General features: G+C 41.1%; 1 non-coding gene across 1 annotated transcript; it reads left to right on the top strand.

Annotated features, from left to right (window-relative positions):
- Window positions 1-4714: 4714 nt before the first annotated feature.
- Window positions 4715-4821, top strand: LOC141618581 (small nucleolar RNA R71). The gene has a single exon (XR_012531435.1). It is a non-coding gene; the product is annotated as a small nucleolar RNA R71 (small nucleolar RNA).
- The last annotated feature ends 4152 nt before the right edge of the window (window positions 4822-8973 follow it).

Genomic DNA, 8973 nt, shown 5'->3' with positions numbered 1-8973 from the left:
AATCCCGAGCCCAAAACCCGCTCCAAATACCACCAAAACCCGTGCCCATTAACCCTAACCCATACCCTAATATCCTACCCATATTACCTTACCTTAATCACCAAGAAAACCCCCCATACGAACCCTAGAAAACCCCCCAAAAGCTGCTGGACAACAGCTATGCTCAGCCGAGCCCGTCTGCCTTTCCTCCCTTTTGCCCTACTTTAACTCCCTATAAATACCCACCCTTCACCATACATTCATGCCTCTAAGTTCTCCATACATACTACCTTCACTCACAAGCTTTAAACCTCAGAAACAAACCCTATTTGCCTCTCAAAAACCCTCCACAAAACCGATATCCAAACTGAAACAGTTTGTGTGTCCTCTTCGAAAAACAATTCGTTCCTCCTTCAAACCTCCATCAAAACTCGAGTTTATTGTTCCTAATTAACCATATAACATCCATCTACACATTAGAGAAAGATAATTGGTCCGGTGGACGCTTAGGCGACAAATCTTCGAGGGCAAGGTGAACGAATTAGCTTCACTAGTTAGCCATCCATACTTAGTGTCAAGGGGGTTATGGGCAACCCACTTGAACTTGTGAATCATAATATGCATATCAATAAGATGGCCACCTTCCTTTGCTTTGTACTTCTTATCCTTATTGAAATTAGGATCAAAGTGCTTAGCTAGGACCGTGACTAGGCCGCCATTGACAATAAAGGTCGTGCCCTTCTTCCCATTATCAACATTAAGCCATCTATCTACCAAGAGCCTCAAAGAATTGTAAGGCTTGGTATGAATTCTTCCGATATTCAAAGCCGATTCAAGGAGAATAAAATCAAGTCTTGTGAAATGATTGGTGTCTTTCCTAGCAATTATGGTATTTCCCACAACCTTGTGCCATACTCTTATGCCCGGATGATGGACCAAAAGAGCACGACATGCATGAAAATCCTCAAATTTCTTTCCGGAGATTGCCTCCCAAAGAGGCTCGGGGTCATACTTTCCATAATGCTTAAGATAACTCGATTCATCACTAAGACCCAAAATTTCACCTAATTCCGTAAAGGTAATGCGTCTACTAACATTAGCTAGACGAAACTCGAGATTTTCTCTATTCTCAACTTTGGTGACTTTCAAAGAACTTAAAAATTCCAAGACAAGGGAGGGGTATGTCAATTCCTTTGTTTCAAACAATTTCTTCAACCCCATGGCTTTGAAAAAGGCTTTTGTTTGTTCAAGAACACCCAATTTTTCCAAGGCATCTTTACATATGAATTTGGTGGATTGAATAGATTTCATAGCAAACTTGACAAAGGTATTTATATGGGTATCGGAAATAAAAGTTACCTCCGGATAATACAAAAGTTGATTAATTACCGGAGTAGAAGATGTTGATGGTCCCATAGAAGGTTGTTGTTGTTGTTGCACTTCCAAGTTTGGTGTTGCCACCACCATAGCCAAAGCTTTCTTTGTTTGAAGAGCCTTTTGCCTTTGTGAGAGTGCCTTAGCCTTTGGTGCCTTTGTTGCCTTTGTTGCTCCCTTAGTCCTTGCCATTGATGAGCTTAACCAAGAAAAGAGTGAAAAATCTTCAATTTGTAGTATGCCCAAATCGATTTGAAGGTGAAAGGCTTTGCCTTTATGAAAACAAAAATTGACTCAAAGGTTGAAGATTTTGTTCTTGGTTTTGATTTTTGTTGAAGAAGGAGTGATTAATTTGTTGTTGGAAGGATGGTTTGATTTGATTTTGGTGAATGTTGTTTAGGGTTTTTGTTTTTATGATGGAGAGGATGAGGGTTTTGATGTTGTGGGTAGTGTTTATGAATGAATGAATGAATGAATGAAGGTGGGAGGGGTTATAAAGAGGCCGAAAATTTCAAAACTGCAGGGGCAATCCGTGCGGATTAGGCTCAATCCGTGCGGATTCTGCTTCTTCTACCTTTGCAAAAACTCGCCTAAAGACGGGCGGATTTGGTACAATCCGCTCGGATTTGCTGAACACGGGACGGGCGGATTTGCTCAAGGACAGACAGATTTCTGTCCATAGAAATTTGCTTGTTTTCCTCAGCTGCAAAGACGGGCGTCTTTCTCACAAGACGGACGGATTCTTCAGGACGGGCGGATTTTCAGAAATCCGCTCGGATTCTTTAACAGTCAAGAAAATTTCAAAATTAAGCTCAGTTCAAGACGGGCGTCTTTTCTGCAGGACGCTCGGATTGCATAAGACGGGCGGATTCTTGGGAATCCGCTCGGATTCTTCCTCTGTGTACACGGATTCAGTTCCACCCGTGCACAGCGCATTCCCTTTATCATTCTTCCATTCTTTCTTTCAAGTCTTGTGTTCTTCATTGTGGGGGCACTACTAAGGCAAGGATAGCCTAGGCAATTTGCCATCCCCACACTAAGGTAAAGCACTACACATCAATTGAAATTGTTAGTCCCTCCCTCACTTCTCTCTTACATGACAATTATTTTGATCAAAGTAAATAAAAATCCAAAGATGACAAAAATGCAATACAAGAATTGAAATGCAAGTTAGGGAGTTAGAAATATTTACAAGTGGTGGTTTAGGGAGGACTCCACCAAACTCTCATTCTTGATGAGATGTCAAGGGGGCATGTTCAAGGTGTTGTTGATGTTGCTCAACACCTTGAAGAAGTAATCAAAAGCTTGTTTATTATTATGGTAGAGGTCCTCAATAGACCGTGGCCTTTGTTGTTGATCATGATCGATGGCATGCCCAATGTAGGGATTAAAAATCCCTTCAAATTCGTCGTCCCAAAGACCACAAACTTCATTGAGTTGATCATTGAAAATCTCTTGCTTAGATGGAGACAACTCTCCCAATTTCTTCCCTTGGCCAATGAGGCCATCCTCTTCTTCCTTGGTTGATTTTGATGAGCTTTGCAAGCTCTCCTTGTTACTATTCACTTGCTCTTTGAATGGAGCATCTTCAATTTTCTTCTTCCATTGGAGTTCCGATTTCTTCCTTTCATCTTTTCGGCTATAATGATCAATCATGAAACATGGCTCATGCAAACGAGGAGCTCTCATAGTCTTGTCAAGATTAAAAGTTATGCTTTCATCTCCCACTTCTAGAGTGAGCTCTCCATGTTTCACATCAATCACCGCACCGGCGGTGTGTAGGAAAGGTCTTCCTAGGATGATTGGAATGTTGGAATCTTCCTCCATATCAACAATGACAAAGTCCACCGGGATGAAAAACTTCCCAATTCGCACGGGGACATCTTCCCATATCCCTAACGGTGTCTTCGTTGATCTATCGGCCATTTGGAGTGTGATGTTGGTGCATTTAAGCTCTCCCATCCCCAACCTTTTACTCACCGAGTACGGCATGACACTCACACTAGCCCCTAGATCACATAAGGCTTTGTTGATCGTCGTGTCGCCAATGGTACACGGTATTGAGAAGCTTCCCGGATCCTTTAACTTTAGAGGTGAACTCCCTTGAAGTATTGCACTACTCACCTTAGTGAAGGCGATAGTCTCAAGTTTCCGGATTGACTTCTTCTTTGTGAGGATATCTTTCATGTACTTTGCATAGGCCGGAACGTGATTGATTAATTCCGTGAAAGGAATTGAGACTTCTAAATTCTTCACAATTTCCATGAATTTTCCAAGTTGATCATCAAATTTGGGCTTGGCTTGACGACTTGGAAAAGGAAGTCTAATCACAATGGGCTCCTTCTCTTTGTCCTTATCTTCATTTTTCTTTGAACTTTCTTCTTTTGATGATTCTCCATCTTTGGAGTTTTGCACAATTTCTTCCTTTTCACTAGCTTCCACAACTTCATCCTCAACTTGCTTCTTCGGTGCTTCATACCTTGTACCACTTCTCAAGTGAATGGCACTAACCGTTTCATGTCTAGGGGGATTACTTTGAGGTGGTAATTGCCCCTTTTGTCTTTGTGAGCTTGAAGATGCTAGTTGAGTCAATTGTGTTTCCAACATCTTGGTGTGAGCTAGAATGTTGTTGATGGTGGTTTCTTTGGCTTGGCTATCTTTTTGCATTTGGGTGAAAAATTCTTGTTGATTCTTTTGCATTTGGAGGACCGCTTTTTGGACATCAAAACCTTGGTCATTTTGGTGATTGTATGGATTTTGATTTTGGTAACCTTGGTTTTGATTGTAAAAGGGTCTTTGATTTTGGTTTCTCATGGGTGGTGGAGTGTATGTTGTTTGAGGGTTTTGAACATTTTGGCTTTTGTATGAGAGATTTGGATGGAACTTGGTGTTTTCATTGTAAAAATTTGAATAAGGGGTACCACTCTTATATGCTTGGAAAGCATTCACTTGTTCGGTTGTTCCCCTACACTCACTTGGGTCATGACCCAAAGTTCTACAATTCTCACATATCCCACTTGGGATTGATGAGGATGCCGTCATGGCATTGACATGATGCTTCGATGATTTTGAGTTTTCCTCAAGTCTAGCCATAGCTTGTTCAAACTTCAAGTTGATTGTGTCAATGTGAGCACTAAGTTGAGCACCCAATTGAGTAACGGAGTCCACTTCATGCCTTCCTCCTCTAGTAGCCTTGCGAGGCCTACTATATTGTGAGTTATGGACCGCCATTTCCTCAATCTTATTCCATGTTTGATTGTCATCAACTTCGGTGAACATTCCATTTAATCCCATATTGAGAATGTTCCTTGAATCTTCATATAAACCATTCCAAAATTGTTGTACCAAAAACCATTCGCTAAGTCCATGGTGAGGACATGAGCGACAAATACCTTTAAACCGCTCCCAAGCTTCATACAAAGACTCTTCATCCCTTTGCTTAAAACCCGTAATTTGAGCTCTTAGCATGTTGGTCTTTTCCGGTGGGTAGAATTTTTTGTAGAAAGCTAGAGCTAACTTCTTCCAAGAATCTATTCCAAGGGTGGCCTTATCAAGGCCCTTCAACCATTGCTTTGCGGTGCCGATTAAGGAAAAAGGAAATAAGACCCATCTAATTTGGTCTTGAGTCACGCCCGTTTGAGAGATAGCATCACAATAATCGCAAAAGGTTTCCATATGAGAATGAGGGTCCTCACTAGGCATCCCCCCAAATTGGCTCCTCTCAACAAGTTGGATGAAGGTGGACATGGCAATAAAATTTCCGGTGAGATGTTGCGGTGTAGGAGTACCATTTGGTAGATTCTCCTCGGTGGGTACGGAGTGTGACGAGAATTTTGGCATTGTAGGTGGATTTTGTGGGGTATTGTGTAATGGGTTTTCTTCTCCTTCTATTGCGAAAGGATTGACAAACTCACTAGTGGGTTGAACAACTTAACTAACACCTCTCAAATTCCTCCTAACAAGTCTCCTATTGTTCGTCAAGGTTCTTTCGATTTCACGGTCAAAAGGTAACAAATCACTTTGTAACCTTCTAGACATGCAAAATATCAAACAACTCAAAAACAATTAGAACAAACCTTGAGGAGTTTTACTTCCTCAAGGTGAAGAAAGACACAACTAATAACAAAAAGGAAATCTAAGTCAAAAAACACCGTCCCCGGCAACGACGCCATTTTTGATGCGATCCCACTAAGTGTTCACAAATTAAGATGTGGTCGTTGGTCACGGTCGAATCAAAACACAATTTATAGCTTAACAAGCAACTCTACAATTAGTAAAGAGGCAAGTAAAGGTCGGATCCCAAGGGACGGGAGTTGAAATGAGATTTCTATTGTAACTAGTGGTGTCTAAGGGGTGTCACAAATTGGGTTGATGTAGAAGGTTACTAAACTAGAATAGCAATGAAAATAAACAAGCAAGATGAATTAAAGGGGTGTAAACAATTGATTAAAGGCACTAGGGTGTCATGGGATCATAGGGGAATCATGGGATATGATCATACAAACATGTTCTCAAATTATAAGCAAGCAATTATTGTTGTGATGGATTGAGTTGGGTTATATCTTACAATCCTAGGAAAGTTTGGGTCCCGGAGCCGAATCGATTAGATTGTACAACACCTACAAGTTGACTTAATCTTCCCTACTCAACAACATGCATGGTCTAATGAGACTCGAGTTGGGTTATGTCTTACAAGTCTCATTAAAAGGATAGGAGATGATAGTAAATGCAAGGATTCATAGGCTTAGCATTTCATCAAATATAACATGTGCATGAGTTGAGATCAAAACAAGCAAGCAAATAAAACATGAAAGCATATTAATTTAAGCATGAATCATTCCCCATGTTGGTTTCCCCTAATCACCCATTAACCCTAGCTAAGAGACTACTCACTCATTATCATGTTGATCATGCTAGCAAGGTTGTCAATCATACTAACAATATGAAACATGATGAATAAATGAAAGTAATTAACAATAATTAAAAAGGGATTAAGAGAGTATACCTACTAATGATTCCAATAATAAAGCAAGAATAATAGAAGTACTTGAATGCTAGATTGAGAGGTTGTCAATCTCCCAATAATAACCCAAATAATCTTCAATTACCCAAAATAAAGGATGAACAAAAGAGAGATTAAAGAACTAAAACTTGGATTAAAACTTGATTAATACTTGATTACAATATTGAAGAGAGATTTGATTGATATTAACTACACTAATTATTGATAAGAAGAACATCCTCCTCTAATTAGCCTAATGGGGTATTTATAGTGAAATTAGGGAGGATGCATTAGGGTTAACTAAGGGCTAAACTAGTAATTACACTTTTTAAGTTGAGCAAGGAGGACCCGGTATTTTCTGAGAGAAGGGCTTCTCTTTTCGTAGCATGAAGAAGACAATCCGTGCTGTGAAGAAATCCGGGTGGAATAAGGTCGGGACGGCCTGATTTGGGCGGTGGAATCCGAGCGGATTCTGGGGAATCCGGACGGATTGTTGAGGGGGAATCCGAGCGGATTATGGCACGGGACGCTCGGATTGTGCAGGGGCTGGACGGGCGGATTGTTGACAATCCGCTCGGATTGTCGATCAAACATAGTAACTTCTTCTTTTCTTCCCTTTTCTTCATAAATTCCTTGGGGATTTCCTTGGGGACTCAAGGATCTTTCCTCAACATTGCTCTTCTACTATGATATGTACAAAGGCCTTCTAATCTTGTCTCTCCTTGATGCTTGGTCATTGAATTCGATCAATTTAGTCTCGTTTTGCCATGAAAATGCAAGATTCTTACTCCTTTCCTACCAAGGGATCAAAATCTCAAAGAATATGCAAAACAAGGAACTAAAGATAAGAAATGACCCAAATAAGCACTAAAAAGCATGGAAACAAGGCTAATTCGGGGGCTAAATATGCGCCAATTATGGTCACATCACCTCCTAAAGAAAGGTTATCTGAAAGACTTAATCCAGCAGCCAAGAACAGAGATGAAGGGCAAAACAAGAGAGATTCAGGGAACGACAGAGATCCTCCTCCTTCTCCCCCCATCTATGAAGTCAAGTTCATAAATGGAGGATCAGAAATCTGTGGTTTAACTAGCTCGGCTGCCAAAAGAATATCCAGGGAGTCTAAACTTCAACCCCCTCTTAGATCTAAGTCATTACCTGCTATTACTTTTGATGACTCAGACTTGCAGGGAATATCAGAACTACACCATGACAGCTTGGTAATTACCATGTAAATTGGCACAGCTAAGGTATCAAGAATCCTGATAGACGGGGGAAGTTCAATCAACTTGGTGATGCTTGACGTCCTCAAAGCTATGAGGATAGATGAAGAGAAAATCATCAAAAAATCCAGCGTCCCGGTTGGGTTCAGCGGAGAAACAAAGAACACCCTGGGAGAAATTAGCCTGCCAACCTATGTGGAAGGCGTGGCTTCCTATGAAAGATTCGGGGTAATGGATTGCCTATCCTCATTTAACGTAATCCTGGGCAGACCAAGGATCCACAACATCAAAGCAATCCCATCAACATACCATCAATGTGTGAAAATACCTACCGAATGGGGGATAACCACCATCAGGGGAGAACAAAGGACGGCTCAGGAATGCTATACCCAGGCTTTGAAACCCTCAAAGTCAGGTAAGTCCCTCGCATAGCAATTAAAGTCACCTGTCAGGAAAGAATATATTGCACAATCACAGATGGAAACAGGAGAGGTCATTCTGGACCCAGAATTCCCTTGACAGGAAGGTACTTGTAGGGTCAGATGCACCTGACTCAGTCAGACCCAATCTGGTTAGCTTTCTCAAAACTAAAATGTCTTGTTTTGCTTGGTCACATTTTGATATGACTGGTATATATGCTGATATTATAACCCATAAGTTAAATATTGACAAATCCTTTAAGCCTGTACAGCAAAAAAGAAGAAAATTCGCTGCAGAGAGGCATGAAATCATCAACCAAGAAGTTGACAAGCTATTGGACATGGGAATGATCAGGGAAGTAATGTACCCCGACTGGCTTGCAAATGTAGTGGTCGTCCAAAAGAAAAACGGCAAATGGAGAGTCTATGTAGACTACACCGACCTAAACAAGGCCTGCCCCAAAGATCCATTTCCCCTGCCACACATCGATGCAATGGTGGATGCCACTGCAGGCCACGAGATGTTGACATTCATGGATGCCTATAGTGGATTCAACCAAATAAAGATGCACCCCGCAGATCAGGAAAATACAGCCTTCATCACTGAAAGAGGAATATATTGTTATACTGCTATGCCCTTTGGATTAAAAAATGCAGGTGCAACCTATCAAAGGTTAGTCAACATGATGTTCAAAGATCAAATAGGAGATACCATGGAAGTCTACATAGACGACATGGTAGTCAAGTAAAAAAAGGCAGAAGACCACATCAAAGACCTGGAAGTAGCCTTCCAAATACTGGAAAAATTTAATATGAAGCTCAACCCACAGAAATGCCATTTTGGAGTCTCAGCAGGCAAATTCTTGGGCTATATGGTGACAAAAAGTGGAATAGAAGCCAGCCCTGAACAGATCAAAGCCATCCTGGAGCTAGAACCACCAAAGACAGTCAAAGACATACAAAAGCGACGGGGAAG

This window comes from Silene latifolia, chromosome 1 (genome assembly GCF_048544455.1).
Source record: "Silene latifolia isolate original U9 population chromosome 1, ASM4854445v1, whole genome shotgun sequence".
NCBI classification, from domain to species: Eukaryota; Viridiplantae; Streptophyta; class Magnoliopsida; order Caryophyllales; family Caryophyllaceae; genus Silene; species Silene latifolia.
This window is presented reverse-complemented; position numbering and strand designations above follow the sequence as displayed.